The sequence below is a fragment of the Nothobranchius furzeri genome, chromosome 6 (assembly GCF_043380555.1).
Source record: "Nothobranchius furzeri strain GRZ-AD chromosome 6, NfurGRZ-RIMD1, whole genome shotgun sequence".
NCBI classification, from domain to species: Eukaryota; Metazoa; Chordata; class Actinopteri; order Cyprinodontiformes; family Nothobranchiidae; genus Nothobranchius; species Nothobranchius furzeri.
In genome coordinates, this window is record NC_091746.1 from 67,813,589 (window position 1) to 67,826,818 (window position 13,230).

Sequence of the window (13,230 nt, forward strand, 5' to 3'; positions counted from 1 at the left end):
GATACTTTGGGACCATGAGAATGAGGAGGCAGAAGGACATTGAAGAAGTTCCTGGTGCAACATTTGATCCCCCTGAGGCTATGCACTCCCAATCACAGTTCTTCAAAGTACTTTTTATTGATAAAAAGACAGAAAATATTGCAATCAACTGCATTACTTGTTTTTTTTTAACACAGCAAAAGAGTTGTATTTACGGTACCTTGTTTTGCTGACATTTCGGCTAACACTGTAGCCTTCCTCAGAGCTTTGCCGCATACCATACCATTGAGCGGCAAAGCTCTGAGGAAGGCTACAGCAATAGCTGAAACGTCATTGAAACAAGGTAAATACAACTCTTTTGCTGTGAAAAAAACAGAAAGAAGTAATGCAGTTGGATGAAACACACAGAACAAACATACAAAAGATATTGCCAATCAGCCAATGGTCTATAAGGGGGAATGTGGCCCAATGTACCAATTGCTTAAAGTTTGAAACAAGTCAGTTGGCCGACCATCACCGAGCACACCTCCGCCACCACCAAAGACGCTACACCCCAAGACTGTCACAACCAAAACATCAGCCAGATGTGTGAAACAGGACACTGGCACCGTCACAAACAAGGGCAGCACAACTTAAGTCCATTGGATGTGTCAAGATGAAAATGCCAGAAATGCAATCATTTTTGTAATTGAGTGCAAATCAAGAATGCTTTGCAGTGTATCACCAGAGGTTTTAATGCTCAAGAAGTATTTGGGCAATGACATCATCAATCAGATTAGATGTGTAAGAAGAGTCAGAAACCTGACCAAGATGGCAGCGCGTGAACAACGCGAGGCTTAGTGTCTCTCCAGAATCTGCTATTCAGCGGGGTTTTTTCTACTTTTAACCTGATTGTTCATCCAGAATTGCTGTGCGTTGCTGACCTACAGCAGACAAGAGATTCTGGACATCTGGACTTATAACTCCAACAGTTTTATCTCCGATCTCCGACTTATCCCAGAGATCTCCGGAACACCGGAGGCTGCCCCCCCCACCACCACCACCACCACCACCCCCCACCCCCCGGCCGGGCGGAAGTGCATGCAGACGGTGCCGAGAACGTAAACAAAGGCGAGGTAGACGCGGAAGGCTACGGGCCAAGCTGAGGCTAACACCACATCAGCTGCCTTTACCCAGTATCTTCCTCTCCAATGTCCGTTCTCTGGCAAACAAAATGGATGAGATACGGCTCTCCATGACTAACAACAGACGGATTATGGACTCCAATGCCATGTTTTTTACCGAAACATGGTTGAACAACAGCTGCCCGGACAATACTATCGAGTTAGCAGGACGCCACACACACCGAGCCGAGCTTAGAGCAGCTGGTCTTAGCACACTTCAAATCCTGTCTCCCCCCACCCTGGACCCCCACCAATTCTCATATCGCCAGAACAGGAGCACAGAGGATGCAGTCTCCATTGCACTGCACTCTGTCCTCTCACACCTGGACAACACCAACACCTATGCCAGAATGCTGTTTATAGACTTCAGTTCAGCATTCAATACAATCCACCCCTCACAACTCATCAGGAAAATGACAGACTTGGGGATCAGTTCCCTCACCCGCAAATGGTTACTGGACTTACTGACCAACCGCCCTCAACATGTCCGACTGGATAACCGCTGCTCATCAACAATCACAATGAACACTGGTGTACCACAAGGCTGTGTGATGAGCCCTTTCCTCTACTCCCTTTTCACCCACGACTGCAGACCTGCTGATGGTTCCAACACCATCATTAAGTTTGCAGATTACACCACGGTGATTGGCCTCATCAGTGACAACCATGAGACCACCTACAGGGAGGAGGTGGACCGTCTGACTGAATGGTTTGACACAAACAACCTGCTGCTCAACACGGAGAAGACTAAGGAGCTCATCGTGGACTACAGGAGGAATGCTGACCCACATCCACCCATCCACCTTAAGGGGACGGCAGTGGAGCGTGTGAGCAGCTTCAAGTTCCTGGGAGTCCACATCTCCGAGGATCTCACCTGCACTACCAACTGCTCCAAGCTGCTCAAGAAGGCTCACCAGCGCCTCTTCTTCTTGAGGACTCTGAGGAAGAACAACCTGTCCTCAGACATCCTGGTGAACTTCTATCGCTGCACCATCGAGAGCATCCTGACCATCTGTATAACAGTCTGGTATGGGAACTGCTCTGCCTCGGACCGGAAGGCGTTGCAGAGGGTTTCGGGAAAACTGCCCAGCGGATCGCCGGAGCACCACTTCCTGCCATAAAGGACATCTACAGGAAGTGGTGTCTGAAAAGGGCTAGGAAAATCATCAGAGACCACAGTCACCCATCACATGCACTGATCACCCTGCTGCCCTCTGGGAGGTGCTACAGGAGCCTCCGGACTAAGATCACCAGGTACCGGAACAGTTTCTTCCCAACAGCTGTCAGACTCCTGAACTGCCTCCTGACATATGACCCACTTATGACCCATAGTCATAGAATATTCATAACATACTTCATACCGTGTACATTATAACATACGTAATAGATCAATTTCTGTAATATACTTATACATCTATATTATTGCTAACATATATTGTAATACATCTATATCACGGCTAAAGCACTTTCTGGATGGATGCAAACTGCATTTCGTGGCCCTGTACCTGTACATGTGCAATGACAATAAAGTTGAAATGTATTTTATTCTATAAACGTTTAACCCTCTGGAGGCAGACGTTGCAGATTTGCAACAGTTAAAACCTACCTACCTGGTTACTCCACATACGTATTTTATGAGCATTTTTTTAACTCATAAGTACCCCTGAAGGACTTAGTTGTTCGGCCTTTTATCAAAACTTATTTTGAGCCTGAGAGGATTAAATGTCTTCTCCAATGTTTTGATGCAAAGTGGCCATGGTCTATAGAATACCCTATAAACACTATAATGGTTTGGTATGTTAGAAATTGGTCAGAATCTTTTGTGTTCTATGCATTTTTTCATTATTTAGATGTGATGTTTTGGATTTAATTTGCCTTGTCTTGAATAGAGACAAAGACCCAGGTTAGAAATCTTGGTGTTATTATTGACTCAAACCTGAGCTTCTCTGGACATTTAAGGCTATAACTAAATCAGCGTTTTATCACCTTCATCAAATATCAAAAGTCAGAGGTCTCATGTCCAGACCGGACTTAGACAACTGTGCTCATGCTTTTATTTCTAGTTGACTGGCTATTGCAATGGTCTCCTAAGTGGTCTTTCCAAAAAAGTTGTGAAGCAACGGCAGTGCTGTTCAGAATGCTGCTGCAAGAGTCTTAACAAGATTTAAGAGAACGGAGCACATCACTCCTGTTCTTAGATCTCTACACTGGTTACCAGTAAACTACAGAATAGATTTCAAAGTGCTCCTACTAATTTATAAATCACTCAATGGGACCAAAATACATGTCCAATGTCATTCCTGTATATACACCTAATAGGGCTCTGAGATCCCTTGGAAACAATCAGCTGGTAGAACCTCAGGTCCGAATAAAACAAGGCGAGATGCTTTTAGTTACTATGCTGCTCACATATTTTATTTATTTTAGTTATTAACTTATATTTCGAGAGGATAAACCACTTGAGATGAACCGGGAAGAACTCATTCAAGCCAGCTTCACCCGGGATGATGACATCAACACGGACAGCGACACTGACATCGCCACAGAAAAGGTATGTGACGAAGCTCTTCTGAGGCTGTTCAACTCCGACACTGAAGAAGAGGACTTTAATGGCTTTAGTGCGCAAGGGGAAGATGAGAGCGAATGACTTCTTCTGGTAGGCAAGTGTGTTTTATTGACTAACCAGGCATGTTTTGTGTGCAGTTTTTATTTTCTAATCATCCAGGGCTTATTAATGCTGTATCAGCGCTGTTCTTTTCTTCTAAACACGCAAATTACCGGTAATAACGTGTCAGTGCTGTTTTTATTTTATAACCATCCAGAAATATGAATGCTATCAGTGCTGTTTTGTTTGCTAAACTTGCAGGCACGTTCACCCGTCTTTAAAATTTGTTTTGTTGAATTAAAACAGCAACGAAAAACCTCCGTGTAGCGTCTTTCTATCTAATTATCTTATGTTATGGCCATACATGTGCCAGAGACCTGCATGTGGCTGCTGCGCCGCGGCTTGTATTCGATTGTGGCGTGTGTGTGTGTAGAAAACCTTCTTTTTTTTTTTGTTGGTGCGGCTCATATTGATGTAACGTGATGAAGGAGCCATTTCTACCCTAACAGCTGTTTCCTTTTAACACAGTGTCAGTGTGCATGAAACAGCCTCAAGGTCATGCATTCGCTTCCAAACTGTTTACATTCCAGCATGAAGACAGAAGAAAGAAGAATGAACTCTTCTCTTTTAATTAATCAAAGAACTCTATTTTAATAAAGCTACTCCATCAAAGTGTTAGTCAATAAGATGTGACCGACCTGTGAAATTAAAATATTAATTATCTTATTATGATCATAGAATATAATAAGTAATGTAACTTCAAATGTTGTTGCCCTCTACTGCCCGCTCTCCCCTCTCCGATGATGCAGTCCCATGCGCAGATAAACGGAGAAGGAAGTGACGCGCCACCATCAGCGTCAGCCTGAAGAAGCCGCCAGCCGGCGGCGAAACTGTAGCTACAAAACAGGTAAACAAAACTGTTTCTGTGTTTAAAAAGAACGAAAGCATGGAATGTGATCAACATGTTGTTAATAATTCATGGAGAGAAATAGCTCGCACTGTCGGAAAAGACGAGGACACTGTTAAAAATGTTGGAATGCCATGTTGTAAACAACAGTAATTTCTACTTCTACTATGGTGTAGTGTTGGATGCATGCCGTAGAGCTCCATGCTGCCCCCTACAGTTTGGGAGAATATTGGCTCACCGCAGAGACAAGCCGCATGAACCATAAACGCTGCGAGTTGTGAAGTGCGTTCCATCCGTGAGCCTCTTCACCAAGCGGAAAGTAAATGCGTCAAGCATAAACCAAGCTTAAGCAGGGAGGCCCAGACTTCCCTCTCCCCAGCCACTTGGATCAGCTCCTCCAGGAAAATCCTAAGGTGTTCCCTTACCAGCCATGAGACATAGTGTCTCCAACGGAACATGGCCCACTCTGACTCAATGTCCCCTGCCTCCCTGGAATATTTTGGAAGTTTTGTCAGAGGTGAGAATTGAAACTTCTTCTGACAGGAGACTCCGCCAGACATTCCCAGCAGACCCTCACAATATACTTGGGCCTGCCAGGTCTGACCGGCATCTTCCCCCACCATCAACGCCATCTCACCACCAGATATTCAAATGTTCCAACAGGACTCATTTCACGTGTTAAAAGGACACAACACATTCCTTTCACTGATCCAATCAGAATCTTACAGATCTGACGGAGGCGTGCTTCTGAAGGTGTTTGGTAATTTTCATTCGACAATAAACCATAACATCCGAGGTATAAAACTATGCTACGTCAGCTCTAACGTTCAGTTCAAAGCGTTCCAGGGCAAGCGTCGGAGTGGCCAATCCGACCTTTAACTCTTCAACCGAAAGAACCTCGACAAGCTGAGAAAATCCAGTCCCTATAACAACCAGCGACCACAACAGCTCCTTTCAGAATAAAAGCTCCACCGACCCAGGCTGGGTCTGAACAGACGGCAATAAAGAGTTGTGTGCCGGAGGTAACTCGAGACGGGTCTGGTCGGAACCGCGGCTGCTTCTACCGGCTCGGTTTCCAGAGAGGGTCCGCTGGGCCTCGACATTCCTGATCTCACCAGAGGACTTCCACAAGGCAGGTAGACCGACTTGATGGTGTCTCATGCGGTTCTGAAACTAACCCCAGCTTATTCCAAACCAACATCTTCAGTTCCCGTCAGAACTAATCGCTTCTTCGGGTTTGCTGGTTCTGATTTACATGACACGTCATCCATTCACCGCCTCACCCATTTTTAGTCACACTATACACTTAGTTCTTAAATAAGCCTTGTTTAGTTGTTAGTAATAAAATTCTTAACTTTTAAACTTGACTCATTCTATTCTGTTGTCTCTGAGTGAATACATAACGGTTACATGATCTCTGCATTAAAAAGATCCAATCTTCTGGTTTAACTAACCCCCGATCCGTGAGGCGGATTTCATATTTACTATGGAATCCCACGCCTTACAGGCTCATTGAATAAAATGTAAGAGCCTCTTATTTTTCCCTTACATTGAGGTGCGCTCCATAGTCCGGAAATTACGGTACATAGCTTTTTTCTTTGTGAGGCAGTCAAGAGGCTGAAGATAACATTGTTTAGTAGCTTTAAGGGGGAAATAACTTTGTGAAGAAAAGATTTTTTCTGTCTTGCAGATGTGATTTTACACCCAGATGGTTTACAATAAGCTGCAGTTTTAAACAAGTGAAGCCTAATTACCCAAAAACAAAAGTGCATTTTCCACTTCTTCTTTTTTTGTTTGCAGTTTGTCCTCAATTTTGGGCTGTTTAGTTTCCTTCTTTTTTGGTCTCCTATTATGTCAGCGTAGTTTTTTCAGGATGAAGTGAAGATCCCGTGGCAGAATATTCATGCGATCGTGAGCCAGACGCTCCATCATTTAGATGGGAAATCACAAGCTTATTTCATCAGTCTTCATGCCACTCCCACTCACTCCACTAACTTCCTCATTATGTACAGCTGACTGCACAGTGAACCCCAGGTTCCTCCTGGAGCTCGAGCCCACCACCACCTCCGCCTGCCCCCTCTGGCACTCAGCTGCAGCCCACACTGCCTGGATGCACTCATCGTACCTGTTACGCCCCCTCTCTGCAGGTCTAGGATGATGAGGGGACTAACACAAGAAAACAGGAGTAAAGGTGTGTGTGTGGGTAAAGGACGAGGAGGTTAGAGTAAAAACAAAAGGATTTATTAACATAAAGTGTCCGTGGGTAAACGGCATAAATAAGGCTTACTAATAATAATAATAATTAGGGAAGCTAAAAACATAAGCAGTCTCACTGCTTATGAAAAAGTCTTTCTGCCAACCTTAAATGACAACCACCTCAACGCAAAATATCCCCGGCTCAAAAGTCATATGGGGATAAAAAGAAAACCACCACGAAGGTTTTACCCTTAACAAGGCGTGTGAAAACACGCTCAGAAGGTACCCAGGCTAATCCTGGATCCTTAGTAGAAAACCTAATGAGCGAGGGAGAATCTCAGGCTACTCCTGGATCTCTATCAACAACCTTAAACCCAGCAGGAACGGTGTAAACAGCCTTAAACCCGACTGGTAACGGTCGCAAAAGTGTCTGTGAGCTAAGGGAGAATCTCCGGCTAATCCAGGATCTCCATCAACAACCTTAAACCCAGCAGGAACGGTGTAAACAGCCTTAAACCCGACTGGTAACGGTCGCAAAAGTGTCTGTGAGCTAAGGGAGAATCTCCGGCTAATCCAGGATCTCCATCAACAACCTTAAACCCAGCAGGAATGGTGTAAACAGCCTTAAAACCGACTGGTAACGGTCGCAAAAGTGTCCGTGAGCTAAGGAGAATCTCCGGCTAATCCAGGATCTCCTATCAACAACCTTAAACCCAGCAGGAACGGTGTAAACAGCCTTAAACCCGACTGGTAACGGTCGCAAAAGTGTCCGTGAGCTAAGGAGAATCTCCGGCTAATCCAGGATCTCCTATCAACAACCTTAAACCCAGCAGGAACGGTGTAAACAGCCTTAAACCCGACTGGTAACGGTCGCAAAAGTGTCTGTGAGCTAAGGGAGAATCACCGGCTAATCCAGGATCTCCTCGACATCTGCTGCGTTCCTCCTTTTAAGCCTGTTGGCCGCTTGATAGCTGATGGAGATCAGCTGGTGTCTCTACCGGCGTGCCTCTCTCCAAGGTCCTGAAAGGGCGCTGGAAGGTGTGAGCAGGACACTCCTGGCGCTGTCCCTGGTGCTGGATCCTCTGCAGTGAGGACAACGGCTCAGGGGAAGATGGGATGACGGACCGAAGGGACGAGGTTCGTCACAGTACCGAGAAGAAGACCGACCACAGTCTCGCTGATCCCTGCTGTTCTCAATAGTGTACTCATTAGAAACGAAGTTGGTTTGACTTCTTCTGTTTGTCTGTATTTTCCATTGAATTTGTTCTATTCCAACTCCTCCTGAAAAACCCATAAGAGAACTGTTATTCCTCTTCATTTGTCATAGCTTGCCTTTTTCTGTGTTCCTGTAAATACCGGCTTGTCTTAGAGGCCAAGACAAAAGTTTATCTTTATTGTCAGAGCTTTAAAAACAGATTGATTATCAATCCGATGGTTGTGTCTCCCGTTAACAACAGAAAATACCATTTCCATTTGTTCCCTAACCATTACGAAGATGTTTTATCTGCTCAAACATACCACCGTAGTGATGATGGATCACCATTGCACTGTTGCTGTCACTGCACTTGAAAAGAAAAGACACTGTGAGCGGTTCTCAACTGTACTAAATTACCAATCATGTTATCACCTGGATTTTAGGTGGCGTCGGAAAGGGTGTGAGTGACTTCACAAAGTACCGATTGAGGCAAACAATGGCCTCATATGTCTTCTTTGCTTTCCTTACACCTCTGATTAAATGAGCGTGATGGATCCCACCATCATTAGGGAGACTGAGGGCTGGCAGATTGTAGCCATCACAAATCAGCTTTATGTGGGAGGACCATGGCGTGCCAGTGGCAGCTTTACAGCTCCTGTGATATTAATGGACTGGACTGTTTTACATTGGATGGCCTGTAGCCCTTTTCACATCAGATATATGGTAACCAGTGGTCATTATACATCTCCAGGCTGCAGGTTTTGCATATTTCAGTTGCTGTTCATCACCTTAGGTGCCACATTAGCAGAAGTCAGAAGGGTGCTGGACTTAATATTTTGAATTTTCTCTCTGAACTCACCATGGTAATGCTGACCTGGTGCTTCCAGATGTAAATTACATCTTACAATAGTGCACGTCAAAAATCTGAGCCCAGAATTAAAACTATCCTTATCGAAGATCTCAAGAGGTCTACCTTTTCTGAAAAGTTCCCCGTCATTGAGGAGCCTGTGCTGTTTCAGGCTCTAATATTAAAAAATATCTTAAGGATTGTGAAAACAGCAGCAAACACCTCAAACTGTGTTTTCTTCTTCAACTTGTTCAATTTTTTCAGATTCCAAACTAAATTTAATAAACAGGAAATTGTCTGAAATTGTTGTCATCCTGCTGAGGCTGGGACAATGAAAAAAACACGGTTTCAGAACAAAGATGTCTTTCGAATAATAAATGTTTCATTCCTTCAAGCTGGAGGCAGTTGGATTATTAGCCCAAAATAAACAAGTAAACAAACAGTTCTGGATGCTGAAAGAGTGGTGAGATCCTGAGATCACTTGAACTTTACAGGCAGATCTGCATCTAAAAGATACAGTAGGAGATGTCTAGAGTCTTATGTTCTGAAAAAGTCAAGAAGTGGAATATCCCAGAGGTTAGACGCTAACAGTGTTAGGGGGTCAGGAGAAATGGCAGACCTGGAGAAAAATGAATTTACTGAAATGTTACTGGTTTAGATCAGGTGTGTCCAGGCAGAAAAACGTACATGTTAAGTTGGACCTTAATAAGGTACATGTGGAACAGAAGACAAACATGGGGGCTTCCAAATCATCAGGATCATTAGAAGGTGTAACTGGGCCGTCATTCAGGATAGCCTCCACTTCACACAAAACTGTATGTAAGGCTTCATCATCTAATGGGGCGACGGTGGCACAGGAGTTAAGTGCTCTGAGACAGAGTTCCACTCAGGCTATTTGTGTTCGGGTTAGTCCCTGAAAGGCTCATCAGTGGGCAAATAGTTATTTAGACAATAGGAAACAGTGGATGCTAGGTCTGAATTGAGTGAAATTCATTATGGAATTCCACAAGGGTCGGTTCTCGGACCTGAACTGTTCATATTGTTTGTTAATGACCTTATAAATGTATCTAATCTACTTGGTACAGTTTATTTGCAGATGATACCACGTTGTTTTATTCAGGCTTAAATATACATGAAGTAACTCAAGTGATAAAATGTGAACTGTCATGGTCTGAGGTGAGCTCATCCTCTAATCAGCCTCTAGCATTCATTCCATGTAAGCGGTGTCTGAACGGGACCTGCTGCAGCAGATTCATCATCAGCCACTGCTGGCTTAAAAAGAGGAGGGAGAGCACTGCTCAACGCCGGTTGATTACTCCACACGGGTATCTCCAGTTGGATATTCTCCTGCCACTCAATCTCTAGGAAACTCTAGTCTAGTTATATTATTGATTACTCTACCTGATGTTTGCTCCTTGTTTTTCTCAGATCCTGCTCAACGTCACACCTTCAGCCATACCTTTGGACCTCTCTTCAGCCTGCATCTTCCTCCCCACAGTCCCGTTCACCACCGCTCATCCACCCCTCTCTGGAACCCTTATCTCGACCCCACAGGACACTTGGATCCTGCCACCTTCTCCCCAGCAGCAGCACAGTAAGACCTCCACTCCTCCTCCACCTTCAAACCACCAGACCTCCTACTAATCCAGAATCTACTTGGGGACTACATGTTAAAAGGAACTGGTGTCTTTAAAAAAAACAAAATTCAGAACCAAAATGAAGGAATGTGATATTTCTGTAAATTGTGTAAAATTATGGGATGTCCTTCAGAGGGAAATTAAAGAATCAAGTTCACTTGCTATGTTTAAAAAAATGTATAAAATCAAATGTATTAGGTGATTATGAAAATGTAAATTCAAATATCATTGATTATATATGAAAATTAAAGTGACGGAGGTTATAATATTGTGTACCGTAAATCCTCTAATACGCCTGTATTTGACTCAAGCTCATCAAGCTCCAGGCCTTTATTGGAAGGAGGGCCAGAATTAGAGGCAGGCCTCTATTTCTATTTGAGCAAAATGAACTAATAGTTCGCTGGAGTTTTTGACAATTAAACTTGCGCCCACATTTTCAAAGTTAAACACATTTCTTTTAACAACGGTAGTTTCTGCTTCAGCCCTCCCCCCCCTCCTCCTGCGCAGTGGCCGCAAACTCACTGATGCGCCTGCAGCCTCTCGGAGTTCCTGCTGCTCTAAACATTAAAATAATTATTTCATTTTCTGTTCCTCACTTCTGATTACCTTCAATGGTGTCTGTTTGTTGCAACCACCAGGTACAAAAACGAACTTGTTTTTATTTGACTATTTTTCTGTCCTGCCTGTTTATTATCTTCCTGCATCTCCTCTCAATCCTAAAGAAAAACTGCTACCTGGGTTCATATATATTCACCTTATGAGTTACCTTTGAACTGTAGTTCTAAAAGATCTACCGACCGCAAAAACAGCGGAGTGCTCGCTGCTTGGCGGCCGCATCAGTGATTGGTGCGTCACCGGATGACAAGGTGATGCGCCCCGCTCCACAGCGAAACGCATCAGGCGCAAATAAAAGACAGAAAACATTAAAGGAAATGAACCGACATGAACAATCGCGTGTTAAATTAGTTTTTGAGGTGGCAACACCTGATTTGATACTGTTACTGTGGCCGTGCTCAGGACGCAGATCTACCGACCGCAAAAACAGCGGAGTGCTCCCAGCTTGGCGGCCGCATCAGTGATCGGTGCGTCACCGGATGACAAGGTGATGCGCCCCGCTCCACAGCAGCAAAACGCATCAGGCGCAAATAAAAGACAGAAAACATTAAACGAAATGAACCGACATGAACGATCGCGTGTCAGTACCGACGCTCTGGCACAGCGCGCTGCCCCCCCGAGCGCAGGAGCCTGTCACCTGCTGACAGCAGGCTGCTGTCTTTTCCGAGGGCTGCATCTTGCCGGTCATTATCACGTGACAGTGACTAGTCGATGACAGGCATAAAAAGCCACTATAGTGAAGTCGACTAGTTCATACAACCCCTATTGCTCCCCAGTGTTCTGCAGCGCACGTTCTCTTTGAACTTGATATCAAATTTTCGCCTCCTCTTCGTCTCCGCATGGTTAAAGTTACCCTCGCGGTCTATCACTGGCAAATCAAAAGTGAGACGGATGACACAACCGCCCCCCGTACTTGCTTGTTACCACATTCCACCCGGCCACAATAAAAAACCGGCCATTATTCACCTCCGCCGACTCCGACACCGGCCAAAATATGAGACCCGGCCGTTAATTTAATACAGGCCTGTATTAGAGGATTTACGGTATGTTTGACAAGACAATTTGCTTTTGTAAAAAGGGGCAAAAATTATAAGAATTTTGTTCTTCTATCTGCTCCTTTTCATTTAAATGTTTTTTTCTTTTCAATATGTTTATATATACTTTATTTGTTTGTGTTTATTTTTATAATTTTTTTAATGAAATAAATACAGCAAAAAAAAGAAAAAAAATGGCGTGCAATAACTCACCTTAAAAATGTTTAAAAAGTGATGTTTTATGATCATGGAGCATTCTTATCAATCTGAATGCTGCTTTGGCTCCATATAATTATTCATTAATTATTACTTTTATACTTTTTGCTTTTTTTAATATGCATTACTTCAATCTTTACTAAATATTGACATATGTACCATTTTAACAGTTTTGGGTCTACTTCTTGACCTTGTCAAATATTTGACCATTTCCTTAGAAAGCCATAAGCAAGCATGACACACACACAGCATAGTGTTGTCATCATTAGCAGCAGGAATGGAGGTGGCAGAGGTGCCGTGATAGAATCACCACACCTGGAGTGGAGGTCACCTTTCTGGGAAAAACAGCATTACAGCTGCAGTAAATTCAAGCAGATTGTTCCCAAGCGAGCAAGCCAGGGAATTCAATTTTATAGCAGAAGAAAAACAAAAAACTAAAGTAAGCCAATAGGAGACACAGGGGTGTCAGGCTCCTGCTCTCAGAAATGAGTTATATCCAAACTACAGGAAGCCACAGGATACAGGGCAGCAGCCCCACGCCTGCAAGAATGCAACTTTCAACCAACAAACTGTTTCCTTAATCCACATATGTCAGACTCAAGGCCCGCGGAGCATTTTTATGTGGCCCCCGAGATAAATTTCAAAAATATATTAAAACTGGCCCGCTGGCCGATTTTACCGCAAAGACTTCAACTCCCATGATGCTTTGCGGCGTCAGCGCGGAGACGACGCGCCCCCTCCTTTGTGTTTTTTCCAGCCCGAGGCAGTCAGGGGTAGTTGGGTGTCTGCAGCTCCGCTGTCTCGGACAATCTACACTCCTCTCACTCAACTGTTTT